General features: G+C 34.7%; 2 long non-coding RNA genes across 4 annotated transcripts in view; one reads left to right on the forward strand and one right to left on the reverse strand.

The window, feature by feature from the left end:
* Positions 1-1,956: 1,956 nt before the first annotated feature.
* On the reverse strand, positions 1,957-22,112 carry LOC128313954 (uncharacterized). 2 transcript variants are annotated; one of them, XR_008295144.1, is made up of 5 exons: positions 22,079-22,112; positions 20,737-20,828; positions 14,496-14,558; positions 4,099-4,135; positions 1,957-3,788 (listed from the first exon to the last, which is right to left on the reverse strand). It is a non-coding gene; the product is annotated as an uncharacterized LOC128313954 (long non-coding RNA). The 2 variants fall into 2 exon arrangements; XR_008295165.1 differs by lacking the exons at positions 1,957-3,788; positions 4,099-4,135 and adding an exon at positions 8,181-8,954.
* A 91-nt stretch (positions 22,113-22,203) lies between these two features.
* The window catches only part of LOC113600791 (uncharacterized), a 58,562-nt gene continuing 53,628 nt past the window's right edge, over positions 22,204-27,137 (forward strand). For both annotated transcript variants that reach the window (XR_003421883.2, XR_008295757.1), the window contains exons 1-2: positions 22,204-22,558; positions 25,488-25,684. This is a non-coding gene — a long non-coding RNA (uncharacterized LOC113600791). The remainder of the gene's footprint in view (positions 22,559-25,487; positions 25,685-27,137) is intronic.

Below are 27,137 nucleotides of genomic sequence, written 5' to 3' on the forward strand. Positions count from 1 at the left end.
TGAGGAAGAGAGAGTGAGAGTGGGGAAGAGAGAGAGAGAGAAAGAGAGAAAGAGAGAGTCTTAAACAGGGTCCACGCCCAGCAAGGAGCCCATCACAGGGCTTGATCCAACAACCCTGGGATCATGACCTGAACTGAAGTCCAGAGTTGGATGCTCAACCAACTGAGCCACCCAGGTACCCCAAAAGAAAAGTATTTTCTACACAATTCACTGTATCATCATTGCAAATAAATTGCTTCTTGCAGTATGTTTTTGTTCCCATTAACACATTTGTGTGTGTGTGTGTGTGTGTGTGTGTGTGTGTGTGTGTGTGTGTGTGTGATTAAACTAATAGTCCATTTGGAGAAAGAAAAAAATACTATTTATATTAAGAAATTTAGAAAGGATATCATTTTGTCTAAAGTTTTATTTATTTACACAACCTCTACACCCAATGTGGGGCTCAAACTCACTACCCTGATATCAAGAGTCACATGCTCTTCTGACTGAGCCAGCCAGGTGCCCCAAGCAAGATTATCTTTCTACGAATTTCTCTAGCTAAATATATTCATGAACGAACAGCATACTGAAATATTTTCTTTCTTCATTACCTCTTCTAGGAATTATTTACTAAATAATATCATTAAATAATATAAAACAACATTAACTTAGTATCGACATATGTATCTTATAGGCGGTATAATTGCCTAATCTTTCTTTTCAAATAACGTGAACACCCTAACTAGTGATTGTCCACTATGGGATTAGCTTCCAATCTGAATTTCTGAAGTTCATGGTGGGTCACAACTTTTATGATATGATTGTTGAGATTCTTAAGTTTCTTGATGTTCTTGGATCCTATTCTATTCATATTCCAGATTGTGAATGAATCCATCTAATTCTGAATCCTAAGGTCATATGGTGCCAAATTTCTTGCTGTTTGTGTCACAGGAAGAAGAACATATTTATTTTCCTTGTGTTCTCCATGCCCCCTTTTCCCCCTAAGTTCTTTCTTTCTTAGGGTATTGCTCCTTCTGCTTCCTCTGGAGCCATTTTCTGGAGTCATCTTCTCCCTCATAGATCTTTCTAGCTCATTTACCTGTTCTTGTATTTCTGTATCTTATATACACTCAGAATCAATATTTACTTCTATGTTCTAATACATTATATGGCCAAAGAGCATAGGATGTGAATAAAACTGCTTGCGTTGCAATCACAGATCTACTACCTACTAGATTAGCTGTAATATAGGAGCTTTACATGACATTTCTTAGCCTCAGTTTTCTCATTTGTAAAGTATAGCTCATAATAGTATATACTGCATGGAGTAGTATGCAGAGAGAGAAGAGAGGCAGAGAGGGTTGAAGTGGGTTCCGCACTGATAGCAGCAAGCCTGATGTGGGGCTCAAACTCTAGACCCATAGATCATGGCCTGAGGTCCTGAGCCGAAGTAGGATACTCAACTGACTGAGCCACCCAGGCACCCCAGTAGCTGGGATCTTTAAAGTGAAATAAAAGCAGCACATTCGGGACACCTGGGTGGCTCAATCTGTTTAGGGTCTGACTTTGGCTCCGGTCATGATCTCATAGTTCGTGGGTTTGAGCCCCACATTGGGCTCTGTGCTGACAGCTCAGAGCCTGGAGCTCAGAGCCTGGAGCCTGTTTCGTATTCTGTCTCTCCCTCTCTCTGCCCGTTCCCCACTCGTGCTCTTTCTCTCTCAAAAATAAATAAACATTAAAATTTTTTTTTAGAAATCAGCACATTGTTATCGGCCCACAAAATTTCTCAATTAGGAATACCAATTACTGAAATCTGACCTTCCAAATATTTATTTTCTATTATAAAAGAACATAGCAAATATTTCAAGGGACCAAAAAAAGAGGAAAGTAAAATAAAAACATCAACAGTGTAATAATACATAATTTTGAACATCATACATATTTGTTATAAAATCATTTTTAATAATCCTGACCATTGGCACTCTTGCTAAAATTTAGAAATATCTCATAGTCACCGTTCTTTAAATTGAAAATACAATGAGCTGAATATGAGATAATATAAAATGTTAAAAAAATTAATATACATGAATTTAAAAACTTAAAATTTCAGTTCTTACAAGTGTTTGTTTCTTGTTAACTTTTTGAGAATTGGTACTTGTACATATTATAGTCTCCTTACCCTAATAATGGTAACTCTTGACAATACAACTCTGTTTTGGGGGACTCGTGGATGAGAAGGTAAGACCATTTACCATTCTCTGGTTCATTAGGGAAAACTGTAAGTTTCAACACTTAAGGAATGAAAACTGTGTTGGTTCTTTGTTATTTTACTTAACTCATTCATATTTTTCCCTGTTGAAAGGGCAGCTGAACCCATATTAGACTACTGTACTGCTGATAGTAACTGTAACTATAATGAGTATACTGCTTATTGTAACTAATGGAGGTATACCTGCTATCTAAGATGCCAGTCACCTGCTATTCTTTCTTCTGCCATATATTCTATTCCAGAAGTGTTTATTGGGTTTTTTTTTTGTCTAAATAACTCAGTTATTGCAATCCTCTCCTTCCACACTTTCCATCAAAACTATCATTAAATGGTTATTGCTTTAACAGGAAGGTTATTAGTAACTTAATATGTTTTTAAGTGTAGCAGTGTCTTGTTTCTTTTGATATTGTTAAAAAATTACTTCTTAGTGTTCTCACTACAAAGTTGCATAGATCTTCTCATCATATTTTTTCCCATAAGTTCTACTATTTTGTGTGCAATTTTCCACACCACAAGATTTTTAAACAACACACGGGTGATATTATAGAAGAAACAGCAATCTATGCCTCCAAAGAAAGCACTTTTAATAGATGGTCATGATATTAGCAGTGAAGTATGAAACAGCAAGGTTACACTTTAATCTGTTTCCTGACAGAGTGCTTGCCAGTTTTTAAAGCCATGACAGCTTGCCATGACTAGAACCCTAGGGGGCCTACCCCTCATTGGGGAGATCAGTAGACAGCCACCAATATCATGGGACTCTTGGATCAACCTCAGAGAAGAAAATCAATATTTTGAGAAAGAGGAGGTAACGTGGGGAGTGATATTTGGCACTTTGCCTCATGGAGCATGTGTTACTTTGAAAAGGTACACAATTCACTGAGTGTCCTGCCAGTAGCAAAAGATAAGAGAGGCAATAAATGATAAATGAGATCATGCTAGCAAAATGTTTTAGAGTGATAAAATGTACAAAGGGCAGATAATAAATATGGATAAGAATAAAATAGTCATTTTATGGATGAGATATTGAATTCATTCTTAAGACTCTCATGAGCAAAAAAGAGATTTTCTTTGGAATAGTTGGGACAGTCTGACAATCTTGCAAAAATGCATCAATTAACAAACCTAAAAGTAAATGAACTCTTCTAGAGCTGAAAGGGCTTAAGTGTGTAGTTTGATATCATCAGTAGGCTCCCAAGAGAGATTTTCTGTATGCAGATCTCACAAAACAATTTCAGAAGATTCACACTCATCCACTCACATCACTGACAAGTACAGTTCTCAAAGACGATTTAACAAGATAAGCTCTTCTCTTTCTTTGTGAAGTTTGAAACACTTTGCTTAGCTAAAAAGAGAACAGAAAGATCATCCACAGAGTTGTAAAGAACTAGTGAATAGTTTCTTCTTGCTTAACCATATTTTTAAATCTCATATATGAGATCATGTTTCTATTTAATTGCTTCCTTAGGTAAATAAGTACCTGTCAATTTTGGTGGCTGTTCTCAGTATGACTGGAGCACCCCAGTGCTCTGACATATTCCTGTGTTTAGACAGAAGATTCAAAGTGAGCACTGGTAGAACAGATCTTACAAACATGAAAAACAGAACTGAGTTACTTTAATTCTGTCATCGATGTGCAAATCATTTTCTAACCTTTACAGAGGCTTTTCTTCACCTACTTCTTGCCTTTTCTTAGACATTTCATTGTAGTAATTTAAATGCATTAATCTATTACTTTTTCTCTTTTTTTTTATCTTAATGTACCGGGGTTAGAGATACAAATTTCATCTGAAGCAAGCTCAAATAATTCCAGCCTCTTACTGATTAATCCCCAAAATGAATGTGTGTACCTCTGTCCTCATGAGTCCGGTGAAGATGGTGGTACACCTGGAGTTTTAGAAATTAACGTCAATATAAAAGTAATGTTTGAGAAAGGATAAGCAATAAATGTGCTAATTTTAACCACACACACGTATTATATAACATATTATATATAACATTATATGATCATCTCTTAATATTGCCTACCCGCTGAGAAACTGCTTCCATTACAGCCCTTGGTACACCACTGTGGTCAAGAGACTTTTAAAATGTACTTTAGGATGTTTGCCAATGGAAACGATCCAGTATGTAAGAGAAAAACTGATGGTCTAAGAAAGATAAGGAAGATTTAGAGGGTGACTTTCAGTAGGTAAAAGGGTTTGACATCTGGCTTTAGATAATTATTCTGAGGGTTAATCTATCTAGGAGTGAAAGCAAAGCATGTGGGTATATAGAAGAATAGTGCTGGGTAGATGTTATTCTCTGGAAGCATCTTTAAAGTTGGTGAGGTTTTCCCATCAGTTACTCATAACACGAACCACCAATTTGCAAAACCAAAATGACATCAAGTTTTATCTTTAGGGTATAATCCCCAACCCTTTTAATTTATCATAGGAAAAGAGAGCTAACAATTTGAGTGCCTACTCTAAGCCAGACATTGTGCAGAGGTGCAGAGTGATTTACATGTGTTGTATCTTTTAATACTCAGGACAACCCTGAAGTGTGATTATGTCACGTTTCATTTAAGGAAACTGAGGTTTAGAAAAATGAAGGCACTTATCAGAGGCCATACTGTTAGGAAATGCAGATTCTGGCCTCCAAACCTGTTCTTTCTGACTCCGAAGCCAGTGTTATACATACTTCATCATAATTGCTTTTTCCAATAAATGCATATTCATAATTTAATACTTTCACTTTCCTTGGGCTTGTGTGATAACCAACACGGAAACAAACCACTTGGCTACTAACTGGGAAACTTTGTTATATTCTGGTATTTGTAACTAAAGTTTTGAGTTTTTTGGACAATATGAGCATAAAGTTAAATGAGGACAAAAGAAAAAAAAACAATAATAGTTTATTCAATTAATAAACCTCTAACAATTCTTTTTATTTTGAGTCAGGAATGATTAGGAGTGTTATCAGTGCTAAGAAGACCTGCTGCTCAAATCTAATTAAGTTCAACAGCAAGAGGGGATTTTTGTTTATTTGTTTAGCAATTTTTGGTTCTTGTTCAGAGTACTGAGGAAAAGGACAATTATCTGCACTTGTAATTTTAAATATATACATACTTCTTATATGTCTTCCATTCTAAGTAATCTTTTGACTTGGAAGTTTAAAAACAATAGAGGAATTAGAAATTTATGTAAGCCAATATATGGCCTATTTTTGTGAAATCAGAGATGCACGTGGAAGAAGAACTTACATTTCATAAAATTGCATAATGTTTTAGAATAAGCATTATTTGTATTTATGAAATGCCTTTCTTCCTATAATTCCCAGCATTGCAACTAGGATAAACACTTTTTCCTTTGATGGATAGAACCTAACATTTTATTAGAAAATTATCCATCTTCTGTATTCACAAGTTAATTAAAACTCAAGCAAGTTCATTTTTGCATTTTGTTTTTCTACTACTTAAGGATATATTGTTGCCTCCAAAATTTTGAACCTCATTGTGCAAAACTGCTTTACAAACCATAGGATAGATTATTAAATGAATTATAAAACTTCTCTCACCAAATTATATAATCCCTATATATTTTGCAAGGTCTTCACTGTTTGTTACTTTGCAGGTAATATTTTGTGCTTTCTTATTTCAACATGTTGCTCAAAATATACACATTTTATACTAGTTAGCAAGATCAAATTATTTCATGACAGTAGGTAAGGTAAATCTCCATTAAACAATGGTAATGAAGAAAAGTTATAGAGGTATAAGGAATGTTACTGGGGCCTGCGATGGAGGTTAATAAAATAGTGTTACCCTCTATCCACACATTCTCTTACCACTATCTGTTGATCCACGCAAATAGAGGAGAATCCTTCAAGCTTCTGGATAAATGAGCTGAAATAGTTCGATCCTGAGGATATTTTACAATTTTACCTCACCATTTCATTAATGAGTGAACCTGTGTTATCTTGAAAGCTGTTCTTATAGGTATATTTTCAAAATCTCTCATTCTGTCTGATGAATTTTAAAGCATCCCCATTCTAAGATGCTGTGAGTATGCACATTGACCTGGTTTTAGCAATGTGTTCTTTAAATCCCAGTACTTTGGAAATCCACCAGATACTTAGTAAAAACCTAACTTTGCTCACCAACGGTGAGACTCTGAACAAATTATTTAATCTCTTTGAGCTTCAAAGTTCTCTTTTTAAAAGGAAAATCATATTTGGCATATGTGAATATATATGAATATAAGAGGGATTAAGTCAAAGAGTGTAGGTAAAATTCTTAGCATAGATGCTAACACACAATGAGTGTGAAAATGAAAATATTATTTAAAAATTCTTTTAGTGCAGTGGTAGATATGAATAAAAACCCAAATTATTCATTTTCTAATATAATATATATCACTGAAAACATATGAAAACATGTTAAGGTAGAAGACCATTTTGCTCCATTTTCTCAAATAAAAATATTTTATTCTACCTTAAATGTGTATACTCCAAACTGAAACTTTATATTTTGTACAAAACAATTATTTTTCTTGTTAATTTATTTAATTTTAATTAGTAAATATAAATAGTTCTATGTTACACTAGATAATAACTTTTATTTTGAACTTACAAAACGCTTCACTTTCTGAAAATTATTAGCTCGAACATTTGCCTGTTTTGATTAAATACACATCAATGACTTCCCTCCCCACCGCCCCTGTTCGCAACCTGTGCATTCCTTTTACTTCATTCTGCTCTAAAAACAAACCTTGACCTCAACCAGCAGTCTCAGATTGATAGGCTAACCCTGACATATGACAGGAAGGACTTACATAACTATAACCCGGCTTTCATAAACTCAACATCAAACCTTTCCTGCTAACATTAGAGCCCATACACTACCCAATGTCCCCATAACTAGACTTTGTTTATTCTGAAAACATGTTTACTTTTGAACTAGCATTTGGTAAGTTATGTTTTGCCTTAGTTCACAATGTCTAGCTCTCTGGCTACTCAGTGGCATACTCAGTGGCATCCTGGTCTTAAAACTTGGTGCTCTACTTGGTTCTCAGAAATCTCCTAAGAACTAAAATCTGTTACTGATTATCAGTCATGAGCCTGAGGACTTACTCCTGACACATCTCCCTCAATGTTACTTGCTACTTGGAAGCTAAATTGATTTGTCTTTTTGTACCCTGGGACTACTTGTCAGCTCTTGGGAACATACTTGCTGGCTGATGTGAGACCCTGACAAATATGATTCTAAACTTTCTTCATATTCTCTTAAATTTGTTTAATGTTTTATTTATTTTTGAGAGAGAGAGCATGAGTGGGGGAAGGACAGACAGAGAGGGGACAGAAGATCTGAAGTGGGCTATGTATGCACTGATAGCAGCAAGCCCAATGCAGGGCTCAAACTCATGAACCATGAGATCATGACCTGAGCTGAGATCAGACACTCAACCAACTGAGCCACACAGATGCCCCATTTTTATTTTTTTAAAACAAGCTAAGAGTAATGGAGACTCCCCTCTCTGGTTCTTTTCTCTACCTTCCTACAAAGCCACATATGAACTTAGCTGTCCATCTTTCTCCTATCTCACTCTTTTTCATCCTTTTATGCTTATCTAGATCTGTACCTGTGACTTTTTTTTTTCTAATTTGCTTTATGCAGTGTACACGATTAGACAGGTTAAACAATTTGTAGTCTCTTTTACACACTATCTAACATTAGACATTTCTTTCATTGACCATATGCCACATGAATGTATAGTAGATACAATGCCTGCAAGGAATATAGGGATGGATAAGTGTCAGAAGAGAGATGCCCATACTAATTTGAGAACAGACAGAAGAAATTTCTCCCAACTGGGTTTGAGAGTGAGAGCTGAACAATGTGCTCTGTAAGAACAAACATGTGTTCTCGATTTTATTTGCACTCTGTTCCAAGTTCTTTACAAAGGGTTGGGTAAAATTCTAGCTGAATAGTGAAAGAACAAGAGCTTCGTGGGAAAGGTGGATTTATTCTGGCACTGAAAGCCAGATTAAGTTTTTATTCACATAGGTTTATTCCATCTAGTGGATGGAATGATGTAAATGAGCAGAGAAAATACACCAGATATGTTCAGAACATGGAGAAGTCTCGTGTGGCTTATTCAACTCTGTTTCCTGAAGAGTTTCAGAGACACAGCCAAGTTGAAGAGCTTTGGTTAAGTTTAAACATTAGGCCTAGAGATATCAATTTAGGAGTCACCATAGAGGTAAAGTTTGAAGCAGAGATTGTTAATACTGCCTACTTGCATAGGGCAGAGGAGAGAAAAGTCAAGGAATAAACTCTGGTAAATATGTATATTTAGGTGATAGAAGAAATAAGGTCCTTAAAAAAATAGATACATAAACTCCTGGATCTAGTATCTTGAAGTCCCCTTCCTACATGAAGACACTGTGTTCAGGAGAGACTAAGGATTTTGACTGATGGATGTGATGACAGAATTTGAACTCCAAATGAAGAAGAAAAAGGGAGCAATTGGAAATTTAGGAAGAGAATCAGAATATTGCAATAAAAAAAGGGTGAATGAGGAGTAGAAAAAATAAACACATACCTCTTTGTAGACATTTAATGATAAAGGAAGGCAGATAATTTCAAGGCTTTTTTAAAAATATCCTGTTAAATTGTGAAATAGCAATAATTCCTATTTTTCTTTGATTGATAACATGAAATATCCTTAAAATAAATTGAAAAAAATAAATGTTTTAATTATAAAACAATGCATTTAAAGTCAAATACTACCTCTGCATACTACCTCCTACCTTGATGTTCAATATTTCAATTAGTCAAACGATTATAACTAAATCAATGAGTAGGCTTCAGGAATTATTGATTGAAAAAAGAAGCTAGTAGAAAATGTAGTTACAAGTAAAAAGGCTATCAAGAATATATCTTAACTTTGACATATGTTCTATTATAAAATTATATAATTAGAGGAGTTTTCAAGGCAAATTTCAGAAAGTGTTTTAAAAATAATTCTATAAGATATAACAAAGCATTTTCTAAATTTTTTAATAAGAATGATATTATTTTATAATATTTATGGAGATTATTCAAGTATTACATACTCTTCAAAAAAGTCCAATGTGCTCCCTCTCAAAGACAAGTGGAAAAAAAAAAACAAAACCTTGGATTTTATAATCCACACCAGGATGGAGTTTCTAATGATGTCCAGAATCTTCAGAATATGTACTGTATATTCATTACATACTAGACATGATGCTGGGGGATTTCACAAGTATAGTCTTATTAAAGCTTCATAACAACCCAGTGACAAGTATTTGTATTTTCTGTGTGAGAAAGCCAGGTTTAAATATTTGAGGTAGGACATAACCAGCAAGTGACCAAAAGGTTCAATCAGGGATGATGTCTCATAATTGACATCTTGTCTCATTCACTAACACATGCAAGTATTTGTTTATTTGTTTGATCCTCATTCAATAAATCATATACCATTCAATAAATGCTTATTAAGCATCAATTGTGTGCCAGTAGGCACTGTCATGTTAGGTTATGAAATATATTTTGGTAATTCTTTAAGCTGATCAATCTGCACCTCCTGATTCTACAACTTTACATGATTACCTTTCTTGGCTAGGAAGTACTGATCAAGATTAAGCATTGTACCCAAGGATGGCACTGTTCCTTTCAATTCAGCTTGACAAATAACTATGTGTCAAGCAGATTTTTTTAGGTGCAATGCTTATAGAGGTGAGAGAATGTAACATTGTCTCTGTTCTTTTGTGATTAAAGTCTAGTGGGGAACACGGATGATAAATAAGTAACTACTAGTGTGATGAGTGTTATGAAGGAAGAATTACAATGTGCAGTGGGAGAATCCGATCAGCCTCAAATGCTTTCCTACAGGAAACTTGACAACAAGAGGACAATGGGAAGAAAATTTTTATAGAGATAACTGGTTTCATTTTCAGGAGCAATATCTCTTGATTACTCTTTTAGGACATTAAATAGAAAAGCAATATTTTGCTATAGTCGTCGCAACTGCTAAAATTTATTCTTCCAGAATTCTACTTGTAACAAAATGCTGAGAACACAGAACACAGAATAGTCTCAAAAGAATATTCATTTCAGGTTAAGAAATTATCTATCTGAGCTTACATGGCATCTAGTAGCTCACAGTGTAACTTCTAAATTATAATACTAAAATACAGTTTTAAAAAGGATTAGAAAAGCTAAAAGTAATCACAAAAACAAATACAAAACGTACAAAATATGTTGATATAAATAAATAAATATATTTATATATATGTATAAATATAAAATCTATTGACATGTCTGGGAAGAATTGAAATTAACTTCAAGACCTATGGAGAGGTAGATATTACAGCCATGTTGGGATTGACAGTCAGGCCTGGGTATGCAAAGATAACAAGGGACTTGGTATATAAACTTCTAGAGTTTAGAATTTATGGGTGAGAGAGACATTAATATAAACCACTGTACTAATGAATGAAAAATTACAATCCCACAAACACAATTATGTGGTCAAATTTGTGTTAAAATGTGCTGTGTGCGTATTATAAATCTACACAAAATGAAATGAAAAAAATGCACAAAACTATTATGAAATGCATTTATGTAAAATTTGTGTAATTAGGAAATAAACACACAAAAGTAGCACATAATACATAGTATAAAATTTTGGTTTTCTTTTTATGTACACATAGGCATATCACAAAGAATGAAAGCTAAAAAAGAACACATATACTATTTATGAGCGGCAGAATTATGATGATTTCTAGGTTCTTCTTTCTTTTCTGCATACTCCAAAATACCTGCCATAAGGATGCATTACACTTATTCCAAATTTAACAGAAACATTAAAGTAATATATATTAGTGAATTTGGGGGACGAAGTTTTGCATGCAAAATGTTAAGGCATGATGGTTTAATTTGTTAACATGAAGGGCTTCTTTTTGTTGGCTGCTATTATGCAAGGCTATTGCAGTGCTGTCAATTTCTTTTTAATCTCTAGTTTTGGTATGCCTTTTGTATCTTTCAATAAGGGTATTGTTAGTACATTATAAATGAAATAATACATTTAAGATGGCGAGCACGGGGGTGCCTGGGTGGCTCAGTCGGTTGAGTGTCCGACTTCGGCTCAGGTCACGATCTCACTGTTTGTGAGTTCCAGCCCCGCGTCGGGCTCTGTGCTGACTGCTCAGAGCCTGGAGCCTGTTTCAGATTCTGTGTCTCCCTCTCTCTCTGACCCTTCCCCGTTCATGCTCTGTCTCTCCCTGTCTCAAAAATAAATAAAACGTTAAAAAAAAAATTTAAGATGGCGAGCACAATTCTTGATGCAATGTAGTAGTAGGTAAATTTCTCCTCCATCTACTTTCATTTTATTTATTTGGTTATTTGAAAAGAAATTTTTGGGGTGCCTGGGTGGCTCAGTCAGTTGAGTGTCCAGCTCTTGATTTTAGCTCAGGTCATGATCTCAGAGTTGTGGGATCCAGCCCCTTGTCAGACTCTGCACTGGGCATAGAGCCTGCTTGAGATTCTCTGTCCCTCTCCCTCTACCACTCCCCCACTTGCACTCTTACACTCTAAAATGAAAAAATAATAATAATAAAAATATAAATAAATAAAAATATAAATTTCCATTTTGGAATTAATTTTAGATTTGTAGGAAAGTTGCAAAAATAGTACACAATTTCCAGTTTCCCAAATTTTTTAACTTTTTAAAAAATATTTATTTATTTATTTTGGGCGAAGAGTGCAAGTGGAGGAGGGGCAGAGTGATGGGGACAAAAGATGCAAAGTGGGATCTTTGTTGACAGACTTGACTGCTGGAGCGCGATACAGGGCTTCAACTCATGAACCACATGCGAGATCATGACTTGAGCTGAAGTCGGATGATCAATTGACCGAACCACCCGGGTGCCCTGCAGTATCCCCATTATTAACATCAGGATATCATCTACCTTGGAGATAGCATGGCTCAGTTGGTTAAGCATCCAACTCTTGATTTTGGTTCAGGTCATGTTCTCAGTTTGTGGGATTGAGCCCCCGTCGGGCTCTGCACTGACAGAGCAGGGACTGCTTGGGATTCTCTCTCTCCCTGTCTCTCTGCTCCCCCCACCCCAAATAAGTAAGTAAACTTAAAAAAAAAAAAGATATCAGCTACCTTCACTTTACTTATTCAATCCCTACAAACCCTTGTTATCTTCAAAGAAATATCTTCTTACAAATATTTGAAATTCTTGCATATGAAAACTAATCCTGGTAACATTTTTCAAAATGCAAAGAAATATGATTTTAAAGTGGAATGACAGGGGCACCTGGGTAGCTCAGTCAGTTAAGCATCTGACTTTGGCTGAGGGCATGATTTCACTGTTCATGCGTTCAAGCCCCACATCAGGCTTTCAGCTATCAGTGCAGAGCCAGCTTGGGGTCCTCTGTCTCCCTCTCTCTCTGTCCCTCCCCATTTGTAGTCTTTCTCTCAAAAGTAAAATAAACATTAAAACAAACAAAAAAAAAACTCAGGTAGAATGATAAACTTTATATATGATTCAATCTATATAATGAAAATGAATAATTTCATATTGTGAAATGTTATATTTCAAAGAACGGGAAAATTATATTGCTCATTTTCAACTATTGGCACTGAGACTCCTATCCTCTTTGCCAAATCCCACATACTTTATGTTTGCCACTGTCTGTATCATACCTTTCAGTAACAAGCTCAACACATATTGGATAGGAGCTTCTAAGATCCTGAGTTTTCTCTCTGTGCATAGCTTATAATTCAAATACATAGTAATATATATGTATTTGTTACATATATATTTGTTATATACGTATATTTGTTACATATATATATGTTACATTTCTAGAGGATAGATATTATACCATGCAGTATTTCTGACACATTTTTAAACCCAGGAAGATGCTAGATGAAGCTAATAGAAAGTTCTGATTTAAGCATGTGTGAAGAGATCTTAAATTTTATGTTGACTCATTTGTTAGTAACAACATTAAAATGTACAGAATGAAAGTCAATAGTTTGAAATTAGTCAATAAGCTATTTTTGCCTTAGTTTAGAAAAGTCTAGGAAAAAAGTTATCACAGTTGCAACCATTGCATATGTTTTGCTTGTTAAAGAACTAAACAAAGTAAAGTTGTATTCATTCAAGCTCTCACTGGAATTTTTAGGCTTTGTAATCATTCTACAACGCAGAAAGCAGTCCTGATGGCATTGAATTAAGAATCCAATTTTGTTATTTTTGTTTGGGTATTTGTTTACAGATAATAGTATAATTATGGTCATAGAATTACATATCTGTAATGAATCATACAAACTATTTCAAGTCTTCACTTGAGAGAGACATAGAGTTAGGGGTGTTAAATGTTATGTAAGACCCTACTGTATACTCACATTTCATGCTCCACAATAGAATATCAGTAGAGCAGGCTTTTCACTAAATAGTATGTATATTTAAAATGCATGGAATCTGTGTAATATCAAATTTATTGGAACAAAAAAGTAATCCATTTTCCTCCCTGTTCCTATTTTTCACCATGCCAAAAACAAATGTAATCAGATTTTACTTTTTATACTTTTGTCAAATATTCTAAATACAGAATAGCATTTTTAAAACTTATAAATGCCATCAACAGTGGTTTTTCGATGGATTTTCTTCTTTCTCAATTCAAATGATTTAATTTTGTATATGCAACTTTATTTTCTGTCCAAATTCATTTTGAGTTGTTTCTTCATAGGCCCTCGTCTCCTCTGATCTGTTCATTTTAATTGGCCAAATAATCGCATCTCATTCAGCTTAGGTAATTGGTGGCTGGTCAATTACTAATATTTTACTTAAAATAATTTGAGTATTTTCAATATATTTGAGGTTTTAACTGAAACTGTATTCAATAAAAATGAACATTTTCTAAAAAGTACTCATACCCTAGATAGTCCAAATTAATGACAGACTATTTCTAATTCTTGGGAAAAGTAACTGAAGTGAAAGCAAAGAATTGGTTTGTGGCCTAAGCATAAATTGTTCAGCTGAAACCTGGGTTGCTTTAGCATACTGTAAGTTGAGTTCATGGTGGATTGGGTTAAGCTGCCTTAAGTCTGGTCCTACTTTTTAAATTTGACTTAACATAATAAGAAGTAAATGTTTTCTGCTTTGTGCTTTTAACTTTGTAAGGATTGGAAAATATCAGTGAACTTGTAGGGGAAAGACTCACCAAGCATAGCGGATCCAGGCCTCTAGACAGAGAGGCTGGAGACATCTGTAATCTGCCTGGAGACTAAACAGAAGGAAAAATATTGTCCTTCCTCTGCTCATACAGGCCCTCACTGCAGGTTGAAGGAGCATCTCCTGTGCGCACTTGTATTTAACAGGCCTTGCCCTCGTATGGTCTGTTGCCAGGAATAACAATAAACAGTAGCTCATTACACAAGGTGCCATCTCATTACATGAGGAGCTACTCTGGCGTATTAAAAACAAAATACTGAAAGCCTAAAAGAAAACATGACTGAAACTAAATGCAAACAACTGTGCCTTTTATTTTAGACATATTGATCCTCTACAAAAGAGTGGCATACTTAATGAATATCCTTAATGATTTTACAGTGGGGCAAATTATCTATGAAAGGAACATGATTTAAAAAGATGGTATGATCTGGCACCCAGTGAAATCCAATATTCTTGCAAGCAACACCAAGTCACTATGTTATAATTCTCAGGGAGCAAGAAAGCTACAAAATCAGGAAGGGAAATAAAATTACTTTGTTTTAGCCATAGTTTCGAAGTCGACTAAAATGCTTACAGGGTGCCATGAAAGTATTTCCCAAACCAGCCTAATCCTGTTCTTAGTAATTTCTTCCTCCCTTTCAGGCAAAATACAGTTGACAGAAAAGAGCAAACTATTTTTAAGGGATTTAACAGGAATGAAGTATCATATGCAAAGAAAATTTTCATTACTTTAAATCATAACCTTTTGAGATTTTATTTTCTGGAACCTTTTCAAATACTTAAGATATGATTGGGCTATAAAAGGTTAAGTTAGAAGGAAGAAAAGTCACTCAAATTCTTGAGATTGGGGTTCTGTGAATAGTCTACAGAGACTCAAAGAATTTGAAAGTGAGCAAAAAAAATGAAAGTGAGCAGAGCAGAAAAAAAGTCATGAATATACAGAAATGCTTGATACACATTAAAGAAAAAGACATTAAGTTTGGATAAAACAAAGTAAGGTTTTGGGTTTTACAAATAAAAATGTAGGAATTTCTGTTATGTAACAAAAGTTTAGTGTATTTCTGGACACAACAGATCATGTGATTTGTATCCTTCCAGAGATGTAACTGGCCAAATAATTTTCTGCAGAGAAAAAATAAAAGGCTATCACATACTTCTCTTGAAGCCCTAATCTCTATTTTGACATTGTCTAGATTCTGCAAGAACACAGATTTAGACTACTTGCTATGGTCAAAGGACTTTCTAGCAGACCTCTATCAATCCCAGTGGAGGTATCAACCCTTCTTCCTATAGAATTACTGAATTATTCCTATTATAGAATTATTCCTGTAGAAATGTGAAGATGAAAGAAATTTTAGTATGAATGCAGTTCAGCCATTTCAGTTTACAATATAAGAAAACTAATACTCGGAAGAAAAAGAAACATTTCAATAGTGGAACTTATTTAACCTTTAAAGGAGCATTATGGAATTTATATTATTACCCTATTGTCAAAAATATAATGTTCAAAGTGTTTAAAAAATTTGCCATGGGTCTCTCAGCCAGATGTCAATGCATTTCAAATTCAAACATTATATGGATCATTTCATTCTCAATACCACAGCAATATGAGAAAATGTAGTGGGTGCAAGGTTACACTCTCCTGATACATTTTCAGTAATTTTCAGAGCCTGTACAGGGGGATGTTTATTGCAGTAGATTAAAAAATATAATAGAAATAAATGATATATATTTATATATATCATAAAAGAAAATAATGTATTTTGTTTGAATTTTCCTCCTATCCCTACCTCATCTCATACTCTTACCTTAGTGCAGAGATAGGGAAAAAAATTGCAAAAAGTTACCTTAGTCATAAAGAGTAAGATGTATTGTAATGGGATGTTTTTGATTACAAAGAACATCTGAGAGAGTTTTTAATTAAAATTCATTGTAATGACTAATGGAGCCATGGGAACAAGAGAGATTGTGAAGACAGGTAGTAAATTGGAGAAGGTGGTGTGGTTTAGAAGAGAACTGTGCTCCTATTCAAGTTTTCCCTTTAACTTGCTCTATGACCCTAAATAGTTATGGAGGACCAACCCAATGCAATAACGAAGGATTTTTAGCTCTTGTGTTTATGTCTTTGGGTAATCCTCTGCCTTTGGGGCCAGGCCAGGGGGGTAGGGAGGGGGGAATCTGTAACTTGCTTCTAACTAACAGTATTTGCCAAAGGTGATGGGATGGATTTACACTGTATAAGACTCGGTTTTAACAGACTGAAACAAGAGACTCTTCTTGTGGCTCAGTAAACTAAGTGGCCACGTTGGAGAATCACATGTGGCAGAGAACCATGGACAACCTCTAAGAACAGGGGGAAAAAAAAGAAAAATAAAACAAAACAAAACAGTGTCCTAGAAATATAGCTATGAGGAAATGAATTCTATCAACAACTTGAATGAGCTTGGAAAGAGAATCTACTCCAGTATAGCTTCTTAAGGAGAAGGCAGGCTGTGACACCCTGAGCAGAACACCCAGCTATGCTATGCCTATAGTCCTGACCTATGAAGACTGTGATATACAAAACACATTCACGGTCATTTGTTATGCAGCAACAGAAAACTAACACAGGGGTTTACCCTAACTTCTTTAGGACTGAGTGAAATACTGCATGCATTTTTAATACTTATTTTTTCTAAAATGTTTCTTGGTTGTAGGAGTCTAGAATTTAAAGGTTGTACTCTGAGAAGTCAATGCTCTCATTTAAGCAAGAAGATTGTGAGTCTGAAATAGAAATCCATGAAGGCATGTATGGTACAAGAACGAAAAAAGAAAAGGCTGAAGTTTAACTCTGTGTCACCTCCTATATGGGGTTCCTGATTTAATGACCTCTTTAAAGTAGTCTGAATATGGAGTTCCTGGGTGGTTCAGTTAGTTAAGCACCCAACTTCAGCTCAGGTCATGATCTTGCAGTCCGTGAGTTCAAGCCCCACGTCAGGCTCTGTGCTGATGGCTCAGAGCCTGGAGACTGCTTCAGATTCTGTATCTCCCTCTCTCTCTGACCCTTCCTTGCTCATACTCTGTCATTCTCACTCTCAAAAATGAATAAATGTTAACAAAAATTTTTAAAGTAGTCTGAACAGTTTCTCTTGGAGCCAATAGGCAGATTTCCTAAGTAGACACAGCTATCCATTATCCCTGAACTTTGGGAAAGTGTCCCAGAGACCTCAGGGAGATATGTCTGATCGCTCTGGTAGATGATCCTCCTAAAACTGACAGAATACTGCATCCTTAAATACAGAGTTAAATGCATTTAACCTTCCTCCACCAATATTAGATTCAATCTTCAAATTCTAGGATAACTAGCAGTGCTTGTAGACTTGTTCAGGTCTCCTTAATGCTATAAACCAAACACAACAATCACTGTACATCCGAAACCATAAGAGACTGTATTCTGCTTTTACAAGGACTTCCTCCTACAAAGTTCACAAAGCTGAAGTACATTTTTTTTTTTTTTTAGGTCATAGAACAAAACCAGAACGTGCAGTTTTAATTAATTTAAATAATCCTCACTCCACGCTTACTATTTGGTCTATTGTTCAAAAAGATTGGAATAGGATGTGTTTTCCTACAATTAGGAATGATTCTTTTTCAAAAGCAAGGACTCACGAAATACCAGTTTGCTGCTTTATGGCTACCATTTTATATTTTTATTATTATATTTTAATAACACATATATCTTATTTGTATTTTTAACCTGGCACACTTATGATGCCTCAGCATCTCCCATGAAGAAAGTTGAGAAAACCAAACATTTTGTAGTTGAGAAACGTGAGCTACTATATACAATTTTCTGTTAAACTAACATGAGTGGGGCACCTTGGTGGCTTGGTCAGTTTAGTGCCTGAGTCTTGATCTCAGGTCAGGTCTTGATCTCAGGGTCATGAGTTCAATCACCATGTTGGGCTCTGCACTGAGTGTGAGGTCTACTTAAAAACCACAATAGCAACATGAGCGAAACATAAGCACCTACTCGTTAGGAATTTCTTTACTTTCAAGTAAGTATGCTAATTTAATAAAGACCTCTCACTAGGTCATTAAATGTTATCTAAATATCTTCTCTGCTTTCTTGCCTTTTCTGTTCTGCCCTCTTTTATCTTGCCATTCTGCCTCCAAACACACTGGGCCTGAGTTCTTATAAAATGCATGTAATGTAAACTTTGCTTCTCTTTAATAATCTCTGGGGATGTTGGAAAAAGCAAAGTTTTATACATATTAAAACTAAAATGTGAACTGCCAGTTTGGAATGTAGACAAGAATTGGTAGTTATGTGAGGGTAGGAAATGGGTTTCCTTCCTGAAAGTTTAATTTGGTGGTATTTTCTGGAAGGTGCCTGGAGCACTTGTTAACATTCATAACATGCTAACAAGATTTATTTTCATAGAGAATATAAATTGGGCAGGAGAAAGCTTTGTGAATGAACAACAGACTGGTATGGAGAAACGCAGGAATGTGGTTCTACCTACTGCCCTTCCTTTTTCAAACATACATGGACACCTTCATGCCTGAGCCCTTCATTTTCTCTCTTTCCTCTTTAGTTCTCTATTTCCCTTCCAGCCTCCATTTGTATTCCTTTTTCCCAAAGCCTTTTAGTATATACTTCAACACTATACAACACTGTACATTTCTGTCTATCCTAACAACCTTAGTAGTATCTTTTTTATTATTATTATTAATTCAACACATTTAAAATGATCATCATATACTATAGTTCCTTAACACTTAAATTCAGTGTCTCTATCAATCTGAATTATACTTTAAGCACAAATATTTCATCAAAATATATTTGTCATTTTATTTTTAGATATTTATTATATGAAGCATATGTGTATGGGTGTGTGGTAAGATTAAAAACAATCAGATCACCATTACTGGATATTTCATTTATAACTTTCACTTAACTGCAAAGTTAATATTGTAAACATGTCTAATATTTGTGTGCCATTTATTATTTTTACGTCATTGTGTTTTTACGAACATTTCGCGAGCTTTGTTCTTTGAGTTCAGAGTATTCACAGAGCACTGGGTCACTGATCATTTCTGATCAAGTCAACAAGTATCCTCATCTTCTGAAATAGTCTCAAGAGCTGAGCAGTGAATTCAGATCTAAATCTCACTTTTATCTCCAGTTTTACCTTGTTGCTAGGAGTATTCAGCTTCATTTTCAGAAATTATATAAAAGAAAGCCAATTTCATGGGGAACTTTGCAGAACCATGACTATGACTCAAACACGAATTACAGATTTTATATATTTCTTATGGTCTCAAGAACACATTCACTTGTTCCTGAAATTCCTGTTGTATAGGGAGTTTTTAGGGGACACGGTTTATTTTCAGCTGCTTAAGAAACTAACACTGAAGATGCAGATACTTTATAATTGAGATACTTCTTGAGATTTGCACTTCAAAACATAGCCACACAAAATAAAGCACATTTTATAATCACTAACCACTTTTGAAATTGAGAATTCATTTTCTGGCAAGAGCTGTGTAATTTTTAAAAATCTATTATTTCTTCAAACCCAGGGCAGTTCAGCAAAGAGAAATAAGAATAGTTTTACAGTGCCATCTGTTTAATACACATGTTCAGTTTGAATCTAAATATCTGGCTTTCTGTAAACAATTGAACAAAGTTTCTTTTTATTCTTTGGAAAAAATTTTGTTTGTATCACTGTTGATCTTTTCCATTCAATTTCAAAATAATACATCTTCACTGAAGAAACCATGACTTTTGTAACAGTAGAAAGAGCAAAATAATATTTATATTAATTCCCATTTCACAGAGGCCAAATCATGGACCCAGAGCCAGACTGCCTGGATTATAATCTCAACTCCAGCCCTTACAAAATATCTAAATTTAGAGAAATTACCACACTAGCCTCAGTTTGCTCATCAATAAAATGGAGTTGGTAACAGTGCATAAATAACAATGTTATTTTGAGAATGAGTACTGCACTCCCTGACATACCATAAAACCCAGCGAGTGTTACTAATACCATTATTATTAAAATCAAATTACTTTTTAATTGCATAACGTTTTGTGATAATTTTATGATGTCATTTTAATTTTTTCACATGGAAGTGAAAAAAAATACACTACATTATTTAGGCTTATTGATAAATATGGTAGTAATTAAATATCTACAGATATACATCTAAGTTAAAGCAAAAGTCAGTAAGTATTGGGGCACCTGGGTTGCTCAGTTGGTGACAGCTCAGAGTCTGAAGACTGTTTCCCATTCTGTGTCTCCCTCTCTCTCTGCCCCTCCTCTGCTTGTGGTCTCTCTCAAAAATAAACATTAAAAAAAATCAGTAAGTATCAGAATTTCCCATTTTTCCTTACACATATAAATACTTGTAGAGAACTTAAAGGTCCAGGCTTGTGTATCCCATAATGAAACAAGAGGCATTTATAACTCACTTTTTCTCCCACTAACAAAAGCAAATAAATACACATAAATGTGCATATCAACACAAATGTAAGTATAGATATTTCTCAATCTGCACTGTATTTTAGTTTATTTTTCCTCCGCTGTCTTTTTCAGTATCCTTCATAAAGAGTATCTATTACAGCACACCCATTAGTTTATTTGTGCTAGCATTTATATGGGCTAGCATACTCAAGAGACTCTCAGAGTATCATCAAAGGGTAAATGACAAGTATTTACTGGCTGTATTTATATGTCAATAAATGAATATCAGCCGTTAAATAATTTAAAAGAGGAAAATAGGCAAAAAGAATATGGAAGAGAAGGTAACTATCATTCAAGGGTATGCTTTAGAAATAAGGAATTATCTAGGGAATACAATGTTATTTATAACTTAAAGCACATGGGGCAATCATTTAAAAAACCAATATCTGAAAGGCATTAATCTATAATCATGCTAATACTTTACCATTCTTTGTTAAGAAATTACTGCAATGCTCCCCATATATGGTGATATCTAATGAGTCACTTCATACTTTACAATTATGAAAACACTTAATTTTAGTTTTAAATAGACTAAAGTACATAAAGAAATATCATTGTATTAAATTTTGTATGTAAACTGTAACCTAGATTTTTGGAGCAAACAAAAAGAGCTATACTTTCATCACCTAGTCTCTGTGCCTTAGTTTCATTATGTATAAAGAATCATATAAAATCATATTTAATGCCCTTTCCATTGCCAAACTTCCAGTTCTACATGTTATTTTAAAATAAGCAAGAATTATATTTTTTTTATGATACCTAATATGTTCTTTTTGAAACTTAATGAAGAGATACTGGCTTTTTTCCTACTACCGAGAGAGGGGTCCACACCCTCTTGTTCTGAGTTTCCCTCATAGCTTTCAGGGAAACTTTGACAATGTCCAGAGCCCTTGATGTCCTACAGATGAAGGAGGAGGAAGTCCTGAAATTTCTTGCAGCAGGAACCCTCTTAGATGGCACCAACCCTGACTTCCAAACATGGGCCTACCACCGCTCCGTATAACATACTCTCCCCCACCCGTGTGGACCCGGCCATCCAGAGCAAACACAGGGAGCTCACCAGGCGAGCCTGAGGAGGCCGGGCGGCCAGGAAGTTCTGCGCATGTGCGGTCCTGGCTCCCGTGAACGCTTACGGGAAGTCTCGCGTAAGCGAGAAGTAAGCGGGAAGTCTCTACCTCCAAAGAAATCCTGAAGAGCCTGAGGAGGAAAAGCGGGTCATTGCTGGAGAGGGTGTGAGCAAGGGGGAATTTCAGGCTGAATGCACAACCCCAGCTGCCGCGATCGCTATGACTCAGCGGGAGGTGGCGGTGGGGTCTGAAGGTGCACGTGGTGCCCGCAGCCAGCCGGCAGTTCCATGCTGAGGCCTGGTCTGTAGCTTCCACTACCAGGCCGGAGTTGGGGGCGAACTACTGACCGGTCTGAAGCTCTTCTTTCACAGACTCTAAACGCAAAGTGGACATAAGGTCGACGGAAAATAAACAGCTTGATAGAAAAGGAAAAAAAATCTAGAATCTTCGCTCTAAAGAAGAGAAAATAGACGGTAATTCTCTGGATATAGGCTCTGTAGGGTATGCTGTCAAATTTTAAATTCTTATCTTCATAATCATGATTGTGAACAGCCTAAAGAAAGCGTGCAATACAGTATGTATTATTAATTGTAATATCTTGTAGAGTATAATTAATCTAAATTGATCTGTGATGAAGTCCTGAAATATATTGAGGGGTGAAATCAAGTTTGTTTCTTTCAAAATTAATAAGACCTTATTGGATGGGAGAGCTTTGGAATAATTTCTTTAAGAATACATTTGGAAAAGACTTCATCAAATTTCCCTGATTAAATTAGATTTGGACTTTAAAATCATGATTTGAAATCATGAACTTTCTGATGGATTTGAAAGAATTAAGATTAATGTATCTATGAAAAATGGAATAGTCCTGAAGACTCTGGAGGGAAGCAGGCTATTTAAGTATTTTTTTCTGCTTTGTTGGAGTCCTCAAAATAAATATGGAAAAAAGCCAAACAATAAGAGGTGGAGGAGTTTCATTAGGATTAGGCACTGAAAGTTGTCAGCAGAGTCTGAAGTATCAGAATCTGTCCTTGCCAGAAAAATAATGACAAGAGCAGTTTAGACCTCTAAATAATCTACATATTTTGTGAAAAGAGAAGGGAATTAATATTAAAGTGAGTATTTTGTGAGATTGTAGGGAAGATTCTGTAGCAAGTTAAAAATGAATTTGTCATAGGTAATAGGAAAGAGAAAAGAGATTTTGCGAAAGAAGGGGAAATAAAGGGTAAAGATATAACAAAAAAGTAAAGAAGATGTCAGGCGAGACATGCAAATATAGATAGGGGAAGCAATAAATTGACATAGAGTTTAAAAGAGAATCTGCTGAAACAGAAGAGTGAAAAAATAAACCCCCATTATTTCAATGAAGAGCCAGAAAGTGGGTAAATAAAGGTGCTAAATTCTTGAACACATTAAAATAAATTTCCACCTTGTTTCTTATGGTAGTTTTGAGAATAATTTTCACTAGTTGTTCCTTAATCCCAGGCAGTAATTTCTAAATTCTGGCAGGTAAATGTTTAACAATCCAGTAAAGTCTCTGATATCAGATGGAGTTCTTAGCAAAATTGCAGGGTATGCTAAATGAGGATAATTAACAATTTACACTGAATTATAAGTAATCCTTTTGCTGACTGAAGGTGTTTGAGGAGACCAAGAACTGAAGACGTTTAACAAAGTAATGGGTGACTTCACCCAAGGCTCTGGCACAAATTCAAATTAAAGGAAACAAATAATACTCATGCCTGAGGTAGCTGAGCTTATGCTAAACTGTCAGCATATGTCTGCAAAAACAAAATGGGAATGTAAATAAATAGATGACAAAATTTTGACATTAGACATTCACTTAATTTTTGATCAAAAAGAGTTTGTGAGTTCACTCTAATATAGAACTTTGAACCCATGATATCAATTTTGTCATTGAAACGAGAGTTTTACTCAGTGAAATCTGTCTCCCTAAAAATATGCACTATTAAATTATTAGAAATATAAGCTTAATAGGATAATGAAAATTTCTCAGGTTTGTAGCATTTCTACTATGTTCCATTTGGTGTTTATATCAGGAATAAAAATAAGCACTAGTATGTATTTTCAAGAAGGAAAATCAAAATTATAACTAATAAAAATCATTAATTGAATCAAATAGGAAATCAGTATTATATATGTATCAAATATGTTTTTATGTCTTAATGTCACTTTTTCAAAGATTTTATTTTTTAAGTAATCTCTACACCCAATGTAGGGCTCGGCCTCATGACCTCGAGATCAAGAGTCATAGGCTTCATCGACTGAGCGAGCCAGGCACCCTATATATCTTAATATTATATGAAGACTTTCTGTTGATTAGGAAAGAATGCCTAGGCCAACATTTCAGTGATGATTTAGCATCATAATGTAGAAAGGCAAATACATGGTTTGGAATAAGACAGAGCTGGGTTCAAATGCCAATTCTATTAGTTACTTTCTAGGTTGTTTGAAAAATTATTCCCTTCCTCCGAGATGTTTCTAAAATGTTGTCAAATGCCTAATCATAAGAGTGTTTTGAAGATTGTATTAAATTAGGTAGTGAATGTAACAATCTAGCATCCCACTATGCATGGAATAAACATGAAAATGAAAAGTATGATCATTATGATTTCATGAATGAGTAACGCCAGCCACATTCCAATGTAGTCTCACAACCTTCTTAGCCCCTCTTTTAAATATCCCAACAAGGAGGAAACATTTTCTTAGTGATCCTCAGGTCCCCCACTTGCACCCAGGCTCCACCAAAGTCTCTTGATGTCTGCCATTGCCTGAGGAACCCATGAAGTCCATCTCCAAAAACTTAGTCACACTTTGTATTGGTGATATTCATTTATTTGGCCAATTCTTGCAACTTCAAGGTTTCAGAAACCTACCCAATGTTGTCAGCTGCATCCTTTAATCTTTGCTTTCCATTTAGCACTTCTCTTTTCTGAGATACTGTTGTTTTATAGGAGGAAAGTAAGCCATAAACTCTGTCAAGTAAAAAGGAAAGGTTAGGAGGATTCTCACCCAGCACCCATATCAGTTACCCTTCTTCCATTATCTGACTAAAGTAGTTTTATCTCTTATCCTCATTTTGGTTCATTTCATGAAAATCTGAATTGCTATAAAATTTGTTTTTGTGTGTGTGATAAATATGATTTGACACATATAATTCTTTATATCAAATTAACTATGCAAGTTACAGATAACCAAAGGAGATGGGAAAGATAAGAAGTTTGTGATGGCATTATAAAATCTGTATGAAATAAATGCAAATGTTGACAAAGTTAGACTTCCATGTACAATATTTGCTTTATCATGTTTCTCTTTAAGGTGTGTACCATCTTACTGTGTTCACTACCTGTGTTACTTTTGTTGTACTCCTCTCTTCCACAGTGTCTGATAAAGTGAAGAGGTTTGTGTTTTGTTGGAGCATGTGATTCTGCATACTTGTACTGAAGATGGCAGTGAATTTGTGGAAGCATATTGCAGATTACATGAGATTAACTACTTATTTCAACACACAGTGTCAGAATCCAACCTGTAACACATACAGTACGAGTTAAATTCCAGAGGGAGATCAATGATGAAAGGTAAAAGCATTTTGGAATCATTAAGCAGACCAATTCTACAAGAGTGTTCCTAGAAGGGGTTGGGGAATATTTATTTTTATAAAGTTTCTACTTTTTAAAAGTTATTTTCTTATGCCTGATTAGGCACAATTATCTTGTCCTTTCCTAAACTCCAAAAGCATTCCTATGTGTACAGTGTCATTAGCTGTTGATCATATGCTCTCCTGTGCTGGCACTTTACTCTCATCTCACAATGTTAATTAACTTTTCAAGTTAGATTTAAAATTTTCTTAAGGCAGGGGCAATGTATTATATTAATTTATTCAATAAATAATCTTGATAAAGGAATAACTAGGGAATATTCAAACGATACTGAAGTAAAAGCACACAAAAATAAGGAAGTTAATCAAAAATCAAAACAAAAAAGCCATTAATACTGTTCTTTCAACTTATGCTCTATGAAGGTATCATGTTAAAGAATTTGAGCAAAGGGGAAGGTAGAAAGAGCATGATAATGGAGGCAGATATGACTCCACAAACCCTGGTTTTGTTGCTTGCTGATTGTGTAATAATAGGGTAATTATTAATTCTCTTACTGGTATGATATATAGACTACTAGCATAGTCTATATTTTTTCCCCTCACTGGGAACTTGGTAACAAAAATATGAATTAAATTTCTCTCTCAAAACCCATTGACTATGTCTGAGCATATAGTAGATGGTAAATAAAAGCAAGTATTTTTTTCTACATGTTTACTTACTGTTCTGTAAGTCCTCATCATGGGGATGACTTAATGGGAAGCAATGATGCTTAAACAGAGATTTGGAACCTAGTAAAAATAAGAATTTCTGGATTAATTTGTTCATTTCCATAATAATGAGATATTAACTAAATCTATTTGTTATATTCAACCTAACTCACATTTTACTTATCAAGATGATGTTTGGTGTTTTAAGTGGTACAGGTTATGGAATGAGGTAATTTTTGATTAACTAGAATCATTAAAGTCTACTGATTTTGAGTTTCACAACTCATTGACAGTATAGTTCATTAACTGCTTGTTCCATAGAAGATCTATAGTCAATGAAGCATAATCTCCTACACACATACTTAGAAAATTGTACCCACCAGGAAGTGAGTTCCATAGGTCCCATCAGTATCATTCATTCAGGATTGGTCTTCTAATAGTCAGATCAAGAGAATTAATAGATTAAGCCATGGATCCTTGAAAATTCCATTTGCTAAGCAAACTTATTTTTAAATTGCTGCTGACAGTTTGAAAAAAAAAAGAATTGAATTTTAAACACGAAGATGAGTAAAATTGAGGAAATAATTATTATTTTAATTAATTATCTAATTGTGCATTATGAAAATGATGGTGTTGTTCTATATAATTCTGTCATCTTTGTTATGATTCTATTTGAGGTATCCAGTGTGTCTAAGTTGGATTACATCAGTTATGTGCAAACATCT

The sequence above is a fragment of the Acinonyx jubatus genome, chromosome A1 (genome assembly GCF_027475565.1).
Source record: "Acinonyx jubatus isolate Ajub_Pintada_27869175 chromosome A1, VMU_Ajub_asm_v1.0, whole genome shotgun sequence".
Lineage (NCBI taxonomy): Eukaryota > Metazoa > Chordata > Mammalia > Carnivora > Felidae > Acinonyx > Acinonyx jubatus.